General features: G+C 43.2%; 1 protein-coding gene across 1 annotated transcript in view; it reads right to left on the bottom strand.

Annotated features, from left to right (window-relative positions):
• The window catches only part of NXPH1 (neurexophilin 1), a 444513-nt gene that overhangs the window by 229862 nt on the left and 194847 nt on the right, over nt 1-19804 (bottom strand). The window lies entirely within an intron of this gene.

Genomic DNA, 19804 nt, shown 5'->3' with positions numbered 1-19804 from the left:
ACTCAGACACACACTGTATCAGCCTATAGGGCCTGCCACTTGACAGTCTGTATCCAATCTCAATATAAATAAGCCACAAGGAGATTGACCATGTTGTATGTAGTCCCTGCAGTATCAGACACAACATGTGTGTGAACAGTGGACCATCAAAGAAGCATGGCAGCAATAACCTGAGCAGTAATCAGTACTGACCCTCCAAAGTGTGGCACTGCAGGAGTCAGAGTGAAAATGTGTCAGTTGGGTGCATGATCCCTCAAGACCTGGTGATAAAAGGGCATGATGCAGACCAGAGAAAATTAAGAGACTCATCAGCATTTATCTGCGTCCATAATAAACGCTATTGCTGCCTGAAAGCTATGCCTGGTGTCAAGGACCACCAAATGTGTATGCTAACCCCCATCATAAGGGTGTTATAATTGTGCTTGTTCCTGGCATAATAGCGCCAATGGCATAATAATGGTCATCCTTGACTATTTTGGGTATTTTTGGTCTAGTTGTGGTATACTGGCAGCCATCCTTTACATACTAGGAGTATGACTGGCCTACATTTACCCATTCCTGGCATAATAATGGGCATGACTGATATATGGTCTATGCCCTGACCCTTATGGTTTCCAGCCTTGGCACAACTGTGGTCATAGTATAATGGTGGGCATTACTGGCATAATACAGGCATCCATGGTGCTGTGGTGAGCATCCATGGCATATGACTGTAATACCTGGGTATTCAAAGTAGTCAATCCATATAAGACATTTTTACATAGGAGTACTCGATGAAAATGACAACCTGATGTTTTGGAACTGTGCATTTCCTAAACTCTGAAAACGGATATTTTAAAGGCAGTTTTTCTTTTCAAAAATGGGTTTTCTTCTGGAAAATTGAGTTTGTTCGCCCACAGTGGATAGTGGTATTTGTTAGGAAAACGTGCATTTTAAGAAACTGATGAATGATAATTCAAGCTGAGCTGGGGAGACCTACTGCTGTATTTATGTCCTTTGTACCATAGGGCATGTCCAGATTTGAATGCTACTTCATAAGTCAGGTGGAGGCATTTTATATTGATGAACTTTTTACCGGCATTTCTGCTGTTACCCACACTTGGAATACTTGGGTGGTAACTACTGGTAATCCTGCTTATGGTGGTCCTAGTATAGTCCCTATTTTACAGTTATAAAATTTGCTAGTAGCTCGGGCAGACTTTCCTTGAGCAGAAGTAGCTCTCACTACAGAAAAGGTTGGAGACCCCTGCTCTGGTGGGTCTGACATAGGGTGCTGCTGTGGTGGTTGTTACGACATAGGGTGCTGCTGTGGTGGTGGTTCCGACATAGGGTGCTGCTGTGGTGGTGGTTCCGACATAGGGTCCTGCTGTGGTGGTTCCAACATAAGGTGCTGCTGTGGTGGATCCGGCACAGGATGCAGCTGTGGTGGTTCCGGTACAGGATGCTCTGGTGGGTCCGACATAGGGTGCTGCTGTGGTGGTTCTAGTAAAGGATGCTCTGGTGGGTCCGACATAGGGTGCTGCTGTGGTGGTGGTTCTGAAATAGGGTGCTGGTGTAGTGGTGGTTCAGACATAGGGTGCTGCTGTGGTGCTTCCAACCTAGGATGCTGCTGTGGTGGTTCCGGCACGGGGTGATGTTGTGGTGGGTCCTTTAAGTGGCAGTTTCTGCACCAGGAAATTGTTGTTTCACACAAAGAAAAAATTAAACCTGGTGCTTTCAAGGGAAGATCTTCACTTGTTTCAAGCACCGATCTGCTTTCAAACACGCTGTCGAACTCTGGGACCTACTAGACTCAACCTCCCCAGATGTCGCCATCCTGACGGAGACCTGGCTGAACCCCTCCTCGACACCCGACATTGCCATAGCCATCCCGGAAGGCTACAAGATCACCCGCAGGGACCGCACCAACGGAGTAGGAGGAGGAATCGCCATCGTCCACAGGAACACTGTCAGAGTCTCGACCAACACCGAAGACACCCTCAGCACCGCCGAACACCTGCACTTCCAGATCCACACCGACCCCAACACCACCGTCAGAGGAACCCTCGTCTACAGACCCCCCGGACCCCGAACACAGTTCAGCGACTCCATCGCTGATGTCGTCAGCACACACGCCCTCGCCTCCACAGACTACATCTTCCTCAGAGACCTGAACTTCCACCTCCAAAACAACAACGACACCAACTCCACCTCCCTGATCGACAACCTCGACAACCTCTGACTCAGACAACTCGTCACAACACCCAGCCACTCCGCCGGCCACACGCTTGACCCCATCTTCTCTGCAAGCCCCCACGTCTCCTTCAACCACACCACCGAACTCCACTGGACCGACCATCGCTGCATCCACTTCACCTTCTGAAAGCTCACCACACACCACCGCACCCAACAGATGCCTCGCCACTGCTGGAGCAAAGTCACTGAAGACCAGCTAACCACCACCCTCGCCCAGAGCCCACCCGCCGACCCCACAAAACCTGACACCGCCGCCCTCAACCTCAGACAGTGGATCGACGACTGCGCCAACACCCTCGCCCGTTCAAGAAACCCTCCAACAGCCACACCAGCAAGAAAGCCAGCTGGTTCACTGAAGACCTCCAGTCCTCCAAGCAAACCTGCCGAAAGCTAGAGAAGAACTGGCTCCGTGAACGAACACCGGACAGCTACACAGCCCACAAGAACGCCACCCGCAGACACCGTCACCTCATCAGATCAGCCAAAAGGGCCTCCTTCAAAGACCCTCTAGACAACAACGCACACAACAGCAAAGAGCTCTTCAACATTGTGAAGGAACTTTCCAACCCCAGCTCCAACACCAACGACATCCCACCTTCGCAAGACCTGTGCGACTCACTGGCCACCTTCTTCCATCGCAAGATCGCAGACATCCACGACAGCTTCAACGCTATGACTGCCCGACAACCACTGAGACCTCCGCCCCCATGACCACCATCCGCACCACCCGCCTGCTCTCCTGGACCAACACAAACAACGATGACACCATCAAGATCATAAACACCATCCACTCCGGATCTCCGTCAGACCCATGCTCACACCACATCTTCAACAAAGCCAGCACCGCCATCGCAACCCATCTCCGGAAAGCCATCAACATCTCCTTCGAGACAGCAACCTTCCCGGAGAGCTGGTAGCACGCCGAGATCAACGCCTTACTCAAGAAATCCAGGGCAGACCCCAAGGCCCTCAAGAACTTCCGGCCCATCTCCCTGCTCCCGTTCCCGGCGAAGGTCATCGAGAAGACCGTCAACAAACAACTGACCCGCTACCTCGAGGAGAACAGCATCCTGGATCCATCCCAGTCCGGGTTCCGCAGCAACCACAGCACCGAAACTGCCCTCATTGCCACCACCGATGACATCAGGGCCCTGCTAGACAACGGAGAAACCGCGGCCCTATTCCTCGTGGACCTGTCAGCCGCCTTCGACACGGTCTGCCACCGCACACTACGCACACGCCTCCACGACACCGAGATCCAAGAGAAGGCCCTGGACTGGACCACCTCCTTCCTCTCCGACAGAACACAGAGCGTCCGCCTCCCCCCCTTCCGCTCCGAAGCCACCAAGATCATCTGCTGCATACCCCAGGGCTCAGCCCAATGCTGTTTCACATCTACATGGCACCGCTCGCCCACGTCGTCCAACTACACAACCTCAACATCATCTCTTAAGCCGATGACACCCAGCTGATCCTCTCCCTCACCAAGGACACCCACACCACCAAAACCAACCTCCACGATGGAATGAAGGCCGTCGCTGAATGGGTGTGGAACAGCCGACTGAAGCTGAACTCAGACAAGAGAGAGGTCTTCATCCTCGGATCCACCCCCTCAGCCTGGGATGACTCCTGGTGGCCGACCACACTGGGAACAGCTCCAACACCCACCGACCATGCACACAACCTAGGGGGTCATCCTCGACTCCACCCTCTCCATGACTAAGCAGGTCAACGTCGTCTCTTCCTCCTGCTTCAACACCCTCTGCATGCTCTGCAAGATTTACAAGTGGATCCCCACTGAAACAAGAAGAACGATCACCCAGGCCCTCGTCAGCAGCAGGCTGGACTATGGAAACGCCCTCTACGCAGGAGACTCGGCCAAACTCCTGGAATGACTTCAACGCATCCAGAACGCCTCTGCACGCCTGATTCTCGACATCCCTCGCCGCAGCCACATCACACCCCACCTGAGAGACCTGCACTGGCTCCCCGTCAATAAGAGGATAACCTTCAAGCTCCTCACCCACGCACACAGGGCACTCCATAACACCAGACCAGTGTACCTCAGCAGACGACTCAGCTTCTACTCCCCACCCGCCAGCTCCGCTCCGCCGACCTCGCCCTCGCCACAGTCCCCTGTATCTGAAGAGCGAGCTCCAGCGGCAGATCGTTCTCCCACCTCGCCGCCAAGACCTGGAACACCCTCCTCATCCACCTACGGCAGACCCAAGACCTGCTGACCTTCAGAAGACTCCTCAAGACCTGGCTCTTTGAGCAGTAGCAGCATTCCCCAGCTCCCAGCGCCTTGAGACCCTCACGGGTAAGTAGTGCATTTTACAAATGTTATGATTGTTAGACTGATGATGCTGTACATATATTTTCATTAAAATGAAAACCTTTGTCTGTTGCCATGACTAGCGAAAATGAATTTTCATGCATTGCTTTGCTATTTCAATCAATACACTGGGGTGTGTTGAAGGTAGTACATGAGACAATGCACCCCAAATGAAGAAAATCATGCCCTTATAAGGTAGCAAGAAATGTAAGGACCATTTGACTGTTTTCTCTACCCTTTTCTCTGCCTTCTGTCTCTCTAGTCTTCCACATTCTTTCTGGCCTAAATCTCGCACTCACCTAGGATATTGTGTCTATTAATAACTGTTTCTATGTAAGAACCTGATAACTCTTGTAGTGCATTTGCACTATATAAAACGTAAAATAAATAATAAATAAATTAGAGTATGTATGAGTGTGCGTAAAGTGTAAGGAAATCCCACAAAGAAATAAATATGAAGTACGGTTGTGGTTTTTTTTTCTATTACATGTCATATATGGGTATTACTTCCCTACTTTAAAGAATACAAGACAGGTTTCACTTTGATTTATTTTTCTGTATTTTCTTCCTACTTTCGCCTTTTCTTTTAGGTCCATTTAAGGTCTTTTCTGCATTTTCTTTTCGACCCTCGTCTCATTTTGAACCTTATCTCTCTACCTTTTCGTCTAATTTTCCCCGTTGTTGTCACCTTTTCGGAAGTACATTAGTTTTTTGCGCTTTTAATCTTTTTAGATCATTATCTCTTCATGTGTTTATTTTTCCACCTTCATCTTTATTCGTTCATGACACCTCTCCCTTATCTACCTCTATATCTCTTCTCCTGCCGTGCATTCTTTGTTCGTTTGCTCCTTGCCTGTTTTGTGCACACACATCACTGATAACCTCTCTAAGGTTGCCAAACGATTGACATTTTCAGGATCTCGAATCCACCTTGGAAAATGCCCTTCATATCGATAAAAATTGAATTCACTCTTTCCATGATTTCATAGCTTGCCTTTTACCTCCTGTGTATCCTCTTTCTTCCCATACCCAATCTACTTTTTTGTTCCTCTCTACAATGCTTTTCCTACACCTTAAGACACTTGCCCACTTCTCCACCTTCTCCCTTAACTACTTTATCTTTACCCATGTATGTAGCTCCTACCCATAGCCTTATACCTTTACCCCTAGCTATATACGCATACCACGACCCTTACTTCAAGCTCTACTTAAAGCCTAGTTTCTATATCCCTTACCAATAGCCTTGTCCATTTAGCCCTAGCTATAACCACTGCCTCTTCCCCACCTTTACATCTGTAACTTTTCAATGGTCAACACAGCGGTGGCTCCTCCTAGATGACAGAGGAGCGTAACCCCGCCTGATGCGAGCGCAGCAGGCACACACGTAATAAAATGGTGCTTTTTACCGTTTTACTATAATGTGTCCCAGGCTCGCGCCGTTACATTGCGAGGGCAGGTTGAGGGGCTGATTAGTGCAATTGCACTATTGATAAAGCCCCCTGCCAGTACGCATGTCAGATTGGCCGGCTGTCTAGAGCCAGCCAATCTGACATGCGCACTTCAGAGCGAGCACACCCAGGGCTGAGAAACAGTTGAGGGATTGCAGCCGCAGGCCCCCAGATTCAAAATGAGCGCTGTGTTAACCTGCTCCAACCAATCCTGGTTGGTTGAATTTTTCATAAGGGAGGAAGTCCTGCCCTTTCCGCTGGACCGCCCCTAGTCACCACCTAGGAGAGCAGAGAGACCACAATGACACCCTGTGTGCCAGCGCAACAAATATGGTGAGTTTTATGGGCATCGCGCCCCACTATATTTTAATGTTGCCGGCCGCTACTGTGTCTACACCCTAGTACCTCCACCCCTACCTTTTCCTTAGTACCTCAATACTTAACTTTACATGGTAGTTCTACCTCTTTGTAGCCTGCAGTACCTCAGTCCTAGTCTAAGCTCTATCACCATTACTCCTACCTACATACTTTAACTTCTACCCATGCCTAGATCTTAGCACACCAAAACCTGCTTTATCTTTATTATCATATCTCCACTCCTACCAATACCAGAGCGAGATATTTACTCTTTTAGAAAAATAATCTCTTACAAGAAATTATATATACATAATTGCATTGAAGCTCATTCTCCGAAAAATCACAATTCATAAATATAACGTGTTGCTGATCACTGATTATTCCCTTGTACCTGTCCATCAACTTTACTCTACTGCTCTACACCTACTATACTCTGTACCTATTCACCTGTCTATAAACTCTTGTACCTCAGCCCTAATTTTATGCTTGTACCCCTAGCCCTCCATAAACCCAATTATATCTTATTTATACCCTACATTCTCTACGCCATTTCTGCCCATGTGTCTCCAGCCCCACCCTGGCACATCTTCCACTGCATTATTTTGAATACCCTACCGCTATATATACCCTTCTACCTCTAACTCTGCCTATACCCTATTACTCTTATCACTATCTAGCCCTGCTACCAGTACGTATGACATAGCACCTCTACAATTACCTATACCAATGCTCCACTCCCTCCACCCTAGACTTCAGATCTACTTGCATCTAAATATCAATACCTTTTCATTAATTCCAGTATGTGTTTTCCCTTACCTGTTTTCTTGTGCCCCTTTCTTGTCCCTTTTTTGAGGAGGGTTTCTTGTAATTGAACTTCTGTGTTTTCCCCAAGAATATGGATTTCATCATTTTGGGAATTTTATTTTACAAAATGGAGTTTCATTGGCCTGGGCTTGTCAGGGTGGCATACTTTAATCTGGAGTTCTTCGGAAATTAGGTACAGCCGCATAAACAGCAGAGGCACAGCACTGAGATATCGGCAGACATTGTATTCCCAATGGTCGGGAGAAGCAGTTATCGCCTCTGTGTGAGAGATGTGCAGGTTATTCCAATGACTTTTGATATTTAGTTACTCATGATATCATAGCTAGGACTTAGCAAGAACGTTTGAAACTTGGTTTCATATGGAAACAATGCCCCATGATGATTTTGAGTAAACCCAATTTTAATTCTGTTCACAAAGGCATTGTGGAGTATCTAAAGTAGTGCTCCTCTCCAAACTTTTACATATTTTTACATGCCTTTGTGAATTAGGCTCAAACTATCTAAAAAATCACATAATTCATGCAGTTTTGCATTGTAAGTCTTGAAGCACTTCCGTCTATAGTGCTTGCACCAAAAGATCTTCACTTGTATACATTGCTTCTGCTGCTTATCACTTAGATGTTTAAATCACATTCACTCCATGTTGACATATTAACATTCTTATTATATTCATACATGTACTCCTAATTTTTTATTTCTCTTAGTCAGTTTCCTTCCTAACCATCGTTTACAATTTTTTCAGCCCATTTTTTCTGCTAAACATTGTAGTCCCTCGGAGACTCTTTGAGGTATTTTTTCTTAGGTTTTCCGAGAGGGTCTTGTGGTAAGACCCTTTAATTATGTCTCGTTGTAACTTTGAGAGAGGGCTTGCCTCATTTATTCATATCATGCTTCTTGTTTAATTACAAATGGAAGTACACAATATTTAACTGTAATTAGTTGAAACTGCTCTATAATTAGTACCACAGCACACATTTAATTATGTAATTGGTTCATGAAATTTGCAATTGATGGAACATCTATGCATTGAAAATATTTTACTAGGGCTTTAGCTTTTTCATAATTGAACAGAATAAAATAGGTACCTATATACAATTATTTGATGAGATTAGTATGCATGCAAGATTTCACACAATATAGACAACTACTACATAGTTAAGATACCAAAAGAAAGGGTTTGAGTACAGTTACAATCTATGTAAGATTACCCATTAAATTTGAAAGCTAATTCACAAATAAAATGGTACTAAAATAGACTGTTATTTGCTAACGCTTATATGGCGTGTCAGGATAGAATGAAAACCAGGAAATCAAGGGAGGTACATTGCATCTAAAGCAATCATCAATGGGCAAATGTATGTGTCTTTGAAGCACTATATTCGTCTAATGTATAATTCAAGGGCACAATTAAATTTGAAATTTCCAAAAATAATTTGAAGGGAAAAATATTTGCAATTAACTGTAAATAGGTGTGGGCATAACTCCCATAATTACATGTAGAGTAGTCACATGGAATTAACAAGAATTCCGCGAGATTACAGTTGCGTTATGTGAGAAGAGCAATTCTGTGTTTAACGGTATTTCTTAGTGTAAAAATATCCCCTAGCGCCCAAAATGGAAGCAAAGCTGCATTTTGTGCTAAGAAATATCACTAGCTGTAACAGAACATGAACAACGAGTGGCCGCAAACACTCTCTAAATTTGCTCTTGGGGTAGGATTTTTCCCCAACTTACTATTGACATTTAGCGCTATGTTTTTATCGTAAAAAATGCCCTTCACATCAAAAATGGATGCAAGGATGCATTTTGCACTAAGAAACAGCAATAGATGCAGTAGATCATGAATTGCTAGCGCTTGCAGCCATTCGCACTCACTAAATGTGCTTCTGCCGCAGGATTTGTCAAAGAGTAACTCAGAATTACAGAAATTACTCCAATGACTCCGTTGTAATGGGAATTACGCCCAGGCCTAGTTTTACAGTGAGATAAAATCCCCACGTTTGGAATAAAATTTTCAAATGTTTTTAGCATATATAAGTCAATTTTGACCACAAATTAATCCATCAAAAGTTTATAAGATAATTCAAAGATAAACGCAAAATAGTCAAGGGTGAAAAGCATTGGCCGGGCAGAGCAGGATGCTTATCTTGATGGCTCTATGGTGGCCTGAAGTCTTGAAGAAGATGGGTAATCATTCTTCAAAGTGTTATCTTTAAATATGAATATAATCACCTCTGATGTTGGTAATGTTGTAAAAGCTGACTAAAAGTGACCATGATGGGAAGAGCTAGGAATAAGGGAGTCCACTTGGCCCTGAAATTTAAAGATAACAACAAGGCACTGTGAGACAAGAGAGAAAACTGTACTGCGACCTTGAGACCTTAGAAAATACAGAAAAGCATGTTCTGCTACCAGAATCCTGATCTAATGGAGATAAAGGAACCACACGTGTGTGCAATTTGGATAAATGAATCTGAAAATCAAGGCCAACAGGGGACCACCCATGACAAAAGATATAGGAAGCGCTAGAGTATCATGTTATCTGCAGCAGAAGGAAGCTGTTTCTCCCCAAACAGAATTTACAACTATAAACATCGTTTGCCATGTCATTGATTACCTTTGCTGTTTTGCCAGCAGTACATTTCAGACTTTTTTTTTTATTTCTGCAACCATGCATGTATTTACATTGTGTTAAAATTGCACTAAGGGTAAGGGCAGGGTTCCCTTTAACAAGAGCACACAATTTTAGTGGAAATACCCTGCGAACCCAATGTTGCTTCTGCATAGCAGCAAGCTCTACTGAGACCAACCTAAGAAGAAGGAGAGGTCCTCAGGAGGTTAGACATATGGTCTTGTGCCTAGAGCTGCTGATTTTGGAACTGGAACTGGGGAACCAGATTTAAATCCTGGCCTTGGTGCAACATCCTCTGATTCTGGGCAAATCCCTTAACCCACTGTGCCTAAAAAAATGTGTAACATATTCTGATGCTTATGTAAAGTGCTCTAATGCCCTTGGTCCAAGTTTGCGCTATAGAAAAAAACAAAAAAGAGGGTCAAATAAAGACGGTTGGGGATTTAAATGTCTTATGCACCAGGCATCTTCAGATGAAAGCACTGAGACCAAAATAGGGCCAACAGTTGCTGACAGCCGACAAGCAGCAAAGGAAGGTGTGTTTAGCATAAGCCCTTTATGCTTCCAAGGCATTAAAATACACTGAAGCATTTAAGTGGTGTGAGGCAGGGTTGGGCTGAGATTTTTCTGGTATTAAAAGTGACGTAGGTGAGCAACAGATCTACAGAGGATGATACAATGTTTTTCATTGGTCACATTGAAAAACATTTGTTCAATTAAGATCTGAGTTTAAGGTACCAAGGACTGGAGTTTTTCAATGCCTTCAAAGTAGAGGTCATTATAGTTTTGCACTTTGTTAGCTACATACAGGAAACAGAAACAGCTGATGCCTTTAGATGGGCAACCAAAGTGTAGTACACTGGGTCAAGCGTGGAACTGAGCCATCATTCACCACACCTTAAATGCTTGGTGGTACCCTGTTCAGGAATTTGCAGGCCAGAATTTTTAATGCAGGTATGGCAAACTACGCCATTCACCCTTAAGATGTCGCTAGAATGAGTAATTTTAAACTGGACACAAAATGACTACTGAAGAAGTAATTTACAAATAGTTGCTTAGTTGGGAGATTGGTAAATACAATATCCAACCCCTAAAACAAACTGGTAATGAATCAAGCAAGGAAATGTAATAGGTGCACTGATTCATCTCCTAGTATAAAAATCTGATATATATATTATATATTTAACAACAGTACATCTTTTTTCAGAGTCAAATACAACAGCACCTCCCCACTGTCACCGATGGTCACAAAGATACACCTAGTCCAAGTCATGACCATAAACAGTGTGGGTGACCACTCAACAGATTGTGATAGTCCATTTGTTATATACAGGTCGATTGTCAATTATCCAGCACTTGCAGTTGTAAGTACTTTGACGTTTCAGTCTCCAGATGTCTAATTAAGGACTTGCGACCATCCTCAGGAAAAAGTATAGGAAATAACGTTTGTTAAAGACCCCTCAATGAAACCTATGCTGGAGAATCAGGATACAGAACAAAACAAAATAAACGTTACACAAAATTGAGTTAAAATGATAAGTATGAAGCACGCCAACAGTGATAGCATGATGTGAATCACCACCCACCAAAACAACATGCTAATCCAACTGTGCAAACAACACATTAATCCACATACTAAGCAGCAAAGACAGACCCTGTGATTGAACCACCTCAGTGAAGCCTAAAAAAAACAGAAAGATAATTCCTTACTTTGCAATGAAACAGCATATGGGGACACCTAAAATAGGAAATCACCAATGAAGCTTCAAACGATTGGACCACCTCAGTGAAGTCACAATAAAATAAAGATGTATCCTTACTTGGCAATGGCACCAATCCATAGTAAAAAAAGAAACAACAAATGAAGAGACTTCCAATAGGAAATCAGTAATGAAGCCTCAAATAATCTGCATAAAGCACAATAATTTGTTCTGGTCAACCACGTCAGTGCGTAAAGAATTCTTGATCGTGTAACTCACAGCTAAGGTTTAAAAGATAGAGTGAAATCAAAAAATTCTAAATAAACAAATGAATGCACATAGTAGTATGTATCTACCCAAACCACTCGTAAATTTAGCTACAGGGCATACTACATATGGAAATCAAAATGGGTCAGGAGGTGAAAACGAAAACACACTTCTATTTTATGATTGCGTCCTGAACGGCCGCCTTGTGAGCCTAAACATCTTTTGAAAATGGTAGCCAGTAGCCCCGCCATCTTGGAATGTAACGGATTTTGAAAATACCATTGGATGAAGGGTGCACTGAGCATGGCGAGGGACTTGAGTTATGGTCTGCAGTGTGTGTTGAACCATGACTGGCACATTTCAGGCCTTTTTTGGTTTTGTGCTCGCTGAACCATAACTAACATTGAACTGTGTTTTTGATTCAATAAATCTATGTTGTAGTACATTCACGCGCCTTGTACGTATTCTGTGCTGCGCACAGCTTTGGAGCAGCGCCTTCCAACTGTTCACAGTGGGGGATGGTTACACTGCCTGCCTGGCTCTGCACTGTGCTACTATTTCCAGTCTAACACATTTCAAGCAGATTCTATCCCAAAGTTATTAGTGAATGACATTTTTATTGCCCCATTTAATATTTCACCCTCTTGGTGGATCAGATCAAAACTAGACAATAACAGAAAGAGAAACCTGCTAAATGTATGCCAAATTTTATGTAAATGAATCAATGGTGCCTAATTTGTTACCAGATGAACACTTCTTTGACCCCTGTTTAATGCTTCCGTTCTTGTCTGAGTAGACACATAGCTCATGGGCAATGGGACTATTCACAAAACTGTGCCATAAGATTAGGGAGGGTCTACTTAAACGCAGTAGCGGTTCCTGGAGGGAGTGCTGCGGGGCAGTGGGGCAGTGGGGCAGGGCGAGGTGGGGCGGGGGGAGGGGCAGGGGTAGTAAACTCCGGTATACGGCTGAACGGAGGTAAGTACATAAATAAATAAATAAATAAAACGAATTACATTGCGCATGCTGCAACAACAAATGGTGATGCAGCGTGCGCAATGTAATTTGTTTATTTAATTATTTACTTACCTCCGTTTGGCCATATGTCAGAGTTTAGTACACCCCACCCTGCCCCTCCACCGTCCTGCAGCACTCCCTCCAGGAGCCGCTACTGCTTAAACCTGCTAAACCAGTTCTTAATACCTCAAGGTGGTCTAATACTGAGTGTTCAGTAGCAAACAGGGTCCTTCACACAGCACTAATAGCGAAACCCAAGGACCCCAGCTTGATGCATTGTTTACGTAAGCAATATAAACAAATAACTAATAAACGGCAGTAGGAAGTTGTAATATCACACTGGGAAATACTCTTACAGGTATCACAGCAAGGTAATAGCAGGATATTTTGGTCCCCTGTTTATCATATCTTTTTCAACCCCTTCCCCACCCTTTATCTGTTTATACACTGAACTGAAGTACATGAAAATGCAGTTTTAGTGAGGACCTAGTTATCATAGAAAGAGGGGTTTTGGTTTGCTAATAACTGTTGAACCGTTTGATGAATCTTCACTAAACTTTCCCAAAAAACTTTCCTCCACTTCACCTCCTTCCTTGAAAGTTTCAGGGTGATCCCTCAAGAAGGGGGCGAGAAAAAAATGGGGTCTGAAAATGCAATTTCCCCACACACGTTCCACTGGGATTTTTGAACAGCACTACAACCCAAACGGGCGAACGGAGTTACACCACATTTGGTTGAAAGCTTTATCTTTACACAGAAAGTGTGCTTTTTGTGACTTGGTGTAATTCTGTTCAGTAATTTTTCAGAAATAAAGGTTTGAAAATTATGTATATCAACACTGTTGGACTGAAATTCAAAAATGTAAGCTTTCTTATTGTCTGTGGGGAGTTCTCAGAGTAAGCATTCTGATTGACTGGCCACAGCATAAAAAGAAATGTTGTGGTGCCCATTACTGGACTCAGGGATTTGGTTCGCATATCCTGAAAAGAGTTTTGAAAAAAGGGCATAAGGGGGAAGGGTAGAGATGCTCTGACACCCTAGTCCATGTAGATGGGACCCAAAGAGAACCACCCATGGGCCCAAATGGACCAGCTGACACATTTTAAAGAATGTGGAATGCCACATTTTTGCATTTTATCCAGGGCCCTTGGTTGGGTGTATCCACAATTATTAATTATTATAGGAGGGAGGAATGTGTGGAGTCCCCTCCATGAATTTCAACCTAGGGGAGCATATATATGTGTGAGTGGCTGCATGGGTGTGTGAGTGGTTGTGTGGGTATGTGAGTGGCTGCATGAGTGTGTGTGTGGGTGTGTGCATGGCTGTGTGAGTGATTTTGTAGGCCTGTGATTTGGTATGTGAGTGACTGTATGGGTGTGTAAGTGAGTGTGTGAAGTGGCTATGGGGTTTGTGAGTGACTGTGTGGGTCTGTCAATGGGTGTGTAAGATGGCTGTATGGGTTTGTGAGTGGTTGTGTGGGTGTGCAAGTGACTGTGTGAGTGGCTGTGGGGGTGTGTAAGTGGGGTGTGTAAGTGGGTGTGTTAGTCTGTGAGTAGGCATGTAAGTGGTTTTGTAGGTCAGTGAGCGGGTATGTGATTGACTGGGTGTGTAAATGGTGGTGTGAGTAGCTGTCTGGGTGTATAAGTGGGTAGGTGAGTACATGAGTGGTTGTTTGAGTCTGTGAACTGGTGTGTGAGTGCTTTAATGGGTCTGCGAGTGGATATATGATGGTGGTCAGTTTCCTAAACAATGGAAGACGGCCTTCATACTACCTCTTTTAAAAAAGCCCAGTCTTGACCCTCAGGATCCGAATACCTTTCGGCCTATTTCCTGCCTGCCTCTTCCCGCCAAGATGGTAGAAAAGACAATGAATAGACAACTTAGTGCCTTCCTAAAGAAAACTCATAAGCTCGATCCGTCCCAATATGGCTTCAGGGAAGGACACAGCACTGAGTCTGCCTTGATTAAAGCCACAGAGGAAATTAGAGCAGCAGTGGACCAGGGAGGTAGGGCAGCCCTGATCCTGTTAGATCTCTCAGCCGCATTTGATGCGGTCCATCATGGGCTCTTGATGGACCGTTTAAGGAAATGCGGGGTTCAGGGCAAAGCCTGGGAGTTGCTCAACTCATTCCTCTCTGACAGAAGCCAGGTAGTTGCACTTGGCAAATTTCTCTCAAAATCGTTCTCTTTCCCATGTGGCGTCCCGCAGGGGTCGTCTCTAAGCCCGACCCTCTTCAATGTTTATGTCGCTACCCTGGCTCCAGTTATTAGTGGCTATGGGTTTGGGATTACCTCGTACGCAGATGATACACAAATTGTGGTATCACTACTACCTGGCAAGGAAACTGGATTGGATACGCGTTTCCAGTCATGCATGGCAGAAGTAGGACGTTGGATGGCAAGCAACTGCCTAAGGTTGAACTCGGATAAAACCGAGGTGATGTTGTTTGGAAACAACCCTAACTTTTGGACTCCCTCTTGGTGGCCGTCATCACTGGGGTCTCTCCCTACCCCAGCTGAGAAAGTCAAAAACTTAGGAATCCTGTTAGATGCAAAATTATCTATGGTTTCCCAGGTCAAGGCGGTAGTTTCCAAAACAGGTTACATCTTAAGAACACTAAAAAAAATCCTGAATCTGCTGCCGCTAGACTGTCGTAGAACAGTGGTCTCGGCCTTGGATTTATCAAGGCTGGACTACTGCAATAGTCTATACTTAAACATACAGCAAAAACTGTTGCACAAGCTTCAGATGCTTCAAAATGCTGCGGCTAGACTTCTTACGGGTACTCCCAAATTTGCCCCTATCTCCAATGTGATAAAAAAACTGCACTGGCTCCCGGTCGGGAACCGGGTTCAGTTTAAATCTCTATGCCTGGTTTTCAAAGCTCTGCATGGAGAGGGGCCTGACCATCTTAAAAGACAATTTCAATGGTATACCCCACCGCGTTTGCTCCGTTCGTTAGAAGCAAAATTGATCACAGTCCCTTCTACAAAAAAAGCCCTTTGGGGTGGACGTAGATTCACTTTCGGCGCAGTAAACTCCTGGAATTAATTGCCTTTTCATTTAAGAAATGCCAATAATCTGCTTAGTTTCAGAAAGGATTTGAAGACTTGGCTGTTTGTTAAATAACTCTCCCTGCCATGGCCTTGCCCTTGGAGGAGTAGTCAGACACCTATTTGGTAACCGCGCACTTTAAAAATCACCTTAACATAACATAACATATGTGAATGACCATTTGGGTCTGTGAGTGGGTGTGTGAGATGGCTGTATGGGTTTGTGAGTGGTTGTGTGAATGTTAAAGTGAGTGGCTGTGTTGGTGTGTAAGTGGCTGTGTGAGTGGCTGTGTCAGTCTGTGAGAGGTTTTGTGGGTCTGGGAGTGGGTGTGTGAGTGATTGTATGGGTGTGTAAGTGGTTGTGTGAGTAGCTGTGTGGGTGTATAAGTGGGTAAGAAAGTGCATGAGTGGGTGTTTGATTCTGTGAGTGGGTGTATAAGTGCTTTAATGGGTCTGTGAGTGGGTATGTGAGCGACTGTGTGGGTTTGTGAGTGGGTGTGTGATATGGCTGTATGGGTGTTTGAGTGGTTGGATGAGTGAGTAACTGTGTGAATGTGTAAGTTGGTGTGTGTGCTGCGTAGATCTGTAAGTGGGTCTGTGAGTGGGTATGTGAATGACTGTATGTGTGTTTAAGTGGGTGTGTGAGTGGTTATGTTGGTGTGTGAGTGGTTGTGTGAGTGACCTTGTGGGTCAGTGAGTAGATGTGTGAGTGGATTTTTGGGTCTGTGAGTGGGTGTGTGAGTGGCTGTATAGGTGTGTGAGTGGGTGTGTGAATGGGTGTGTAAGTGAGTGTGGGAATTAATGTGTGAGTAGGCATGTGGGTCTGTGAGTGGGTGTATGTGTGTTTTTTAAATTGGAATCTGGACCCACTGCAGATTCACCTGGGGGGTCACACAAAGCATCATGGCGGATCCGTGGATCCTTGCACATGACAGATAAAATGTTTTTCAGAAATTTCTTGCCCATGAGGTGTATATATCCACTGAAAAAAACAAAGGTTACAGGGATGTTATAGTTCGACTCAGATTTTGCATGCACAAAACCATAGAAATTCTGCAGTTATAGGTACCTGAACTAACTATAACTGACGTTCCAGCAATGCACTGCCATGACTTCACATATTACATCACTCATGACATGGTGAATGACATCACTGATGACTTTTCAAGCCTGGGTGTAATAGGAATTAACATTGGAAATGCAATTTTTTTGACCACCCCTTTTTTTTCTCAGCCCCGGCTTGACAGATCACCCCAAAACTTTCCATGCACAACTAAAATGACTGGCACACTTTTTTGGGAAGATTTCATAAGGATTCGCAAATGGCGCTAAAGATATAGGCAAGTCAAAAAACTGCTTTTTCTATGGAAACTAGGTCCTAACTATAACTACCTACTGGCGACTCTGCCAGTCGGTAATGTATGTGTATGTATACTGATTTTTGGGGACTTTTGCGCCTTAATAACTTTGCACCCGTTTGGCCAATGTCCCAAAACTTTGCAGACCTGGTGCCCCCATTTCATTTTTGAAGTCCTAAAAGTTTTATGGTGTTTCATCAAGAAGGTGCAAATAAAAAAGGGGATCCTAAAACTGGCATAAAATCTAATGCATTTTACATAGACGTTTGTCTTTCGCATAGTCCGAAACCCGTCAGTCGTATTTTGAATAAATTTGGAAGGATTATATATTATGGAGTGCAGATGATTCTGTTGGGTACTGCAGGTCAGTAGGGTAAGTATTTCATATGTTTTAAGTGTTTTTAATTTAGCAATATCTGTGGCCACGTTTGTACCACAGTATTCCCAAGGTATTTAGCAATGACAAGTCATTAGCTGATTGGCTAATGACTGCCTGTACAAATGTTAACAACAGCCGTCTTGTTTTCACCACGAGTTTCTCTGTGTTCTGCGTTATGCTATTCAATGTAGGTAAGTATTAGGTTTGCTATTTTTCCCATACCTATTGCCACTATAGAAAAGTGGTAATAGGTAGGGAAAATAATTTCTAAGTTTATAAATATGTTGAATAAATAATATGAAGATTTAGGAGAGTACCACGGTTCAAAGAAATAACATACACAAAAAATAGTAATACACTCTCAGACACTATATTTTATTAATATAGTGTGCTAAAGTGTTTTTACAATGTTTTTGATATTTAAATAAGCACATATAAGTGTACAGAGTAGCACAGTAATTACTAAAAATTATAGTGCTACTTTAAAAAACATTCACTATACAGTGGCATACAAATGTTGAAAAAATGATAAACAAAAAATGTGAACCCTTGAAAATATTATTGGGGTACTTCAGTATTCCTGCGCTATGCCGTAGTTAAAAAAAAGTAGAATGTTAGAACTATTTTGCTCTACCTATTACCACTTCACTAAAGTGATGATAGGGCAAAAACACCAAATCTTATACTTACCTACATCAGCAGTTATAACACACAACGATAATTACTCTCACAATTTGTGGAACTACAGCGATTATAGATATCTCTAACTTTAAATACATTAAAACGTTAAAAAAATACATTATTTACTTGTAGTACACAAAATTAACATCTGTGCACCATAATATCTAATCTGGAAAAATGTAAACAAAGCAACACTCACAGTTTTGTAGCAATGCAAAAGCAATAACCTATCACTAAATTTAAATATATAAAAACTTACAAACTTTTGCATTACTTACCTCCACTAGACAAAATAATATCTACGCAAATTCATATTTAATCCCGCTAAATTAAATGCAAAATATAAAACTGCATGGCTGATTGTTACCTTTGGTAAACACAGCCATCAAACTATCACACTACCACTTCCAAGCCCCATGTATTGTATACTGTGAACTATACACCATATACTATAGCACAATATATAAGAACATTTTATACAACTTATACGTTTACAAATACTAGCACTATTTTATAGATACAGTCACAAAATTAACATTTACATATTATAATTGATATTTTTGAGAGATAACATTGAGATGTTTTCAGATAATTTTACAGTGCATTTTATTTAATTTACATACTCCTCATAACGCCACTCCAGTCTGTAAGAGTTGACTTTACACCACTGCACTCTATGCAATTTACAGTATGCCAGGCCACTTTACGACACTTCACTATACGCCACTCACTTATATGCTAAACCATTGTACGTTACTCCACCCAACTACACTGTACGCCACTCCAGTGTATGACACTGTATTCTATGCTATTATACTATTCACTACTGTATTCTATTACACTTTCATGTCTGCCAGTTTACTCAATGCCCCTACACTGTACTGCTCCCAAATGTAAACTATTCCAATATATGCAACTCCACTTTACGAAATTCCACTGTATGCTACTCCAGTATGCCCAACTTTATGGTATTCTACTGAAGTGTACGCTATTCCAGTGTACGCTACTCCACTCTACGCCAATCAATTCTACTAAAATGCAGTATATGCCACTGCAGTGTACCACAATACACTGTATGCTATTTTAGCTAAAAAAATCTCCATTTGTGCCACTCCAGTCTAATTTGCTAGACTCTAAGCCTCTATAATTAACCCTATTTAATTCTATGACAATCTACTGTACACTACTTCACTGTATGGCACTGCAATGCACATCTCAAGACTTAACGTTGATAAACTCAATGGTATTACAGTAAACAATACTTAACTGTATGCTACTCCAGTGTACGGCACTACACTTTATGATACTCCACTATACGCCATTGCACTGCACCCTATTACACTGCACCCTACTGCAATGTATGCTATTCCACTCTGCACTATTGCACTGTCCAGCACTGCAATATACACCACTACACTTAACACAATTTCAATTTACAACACTACACTATACCACAGCAATATACGGCATTCTACTGTATCCGACTACAGTGTACGCCACTGCATTGTATGTGAAT

The sequence above is a fragment of the Triturus cristatus genome, chromosome 10, assembly GCF_964204655.1.
Source record: "Triturus cristatus chromosome 10, aTriCri1.1, whole genome shotgun sequence".
NCBI classification, from domain to species: domain Eukaryota; kingdom Metazoa; phylum Chordata; class Amphibia; order Caudata; family Salamandridae; genus Triturus; species Triturus cristatus.
Note: the sequence above shows the minus strand (reverse complement) of the source record. Positions and strands in the feature narration are given on the sequence as shown.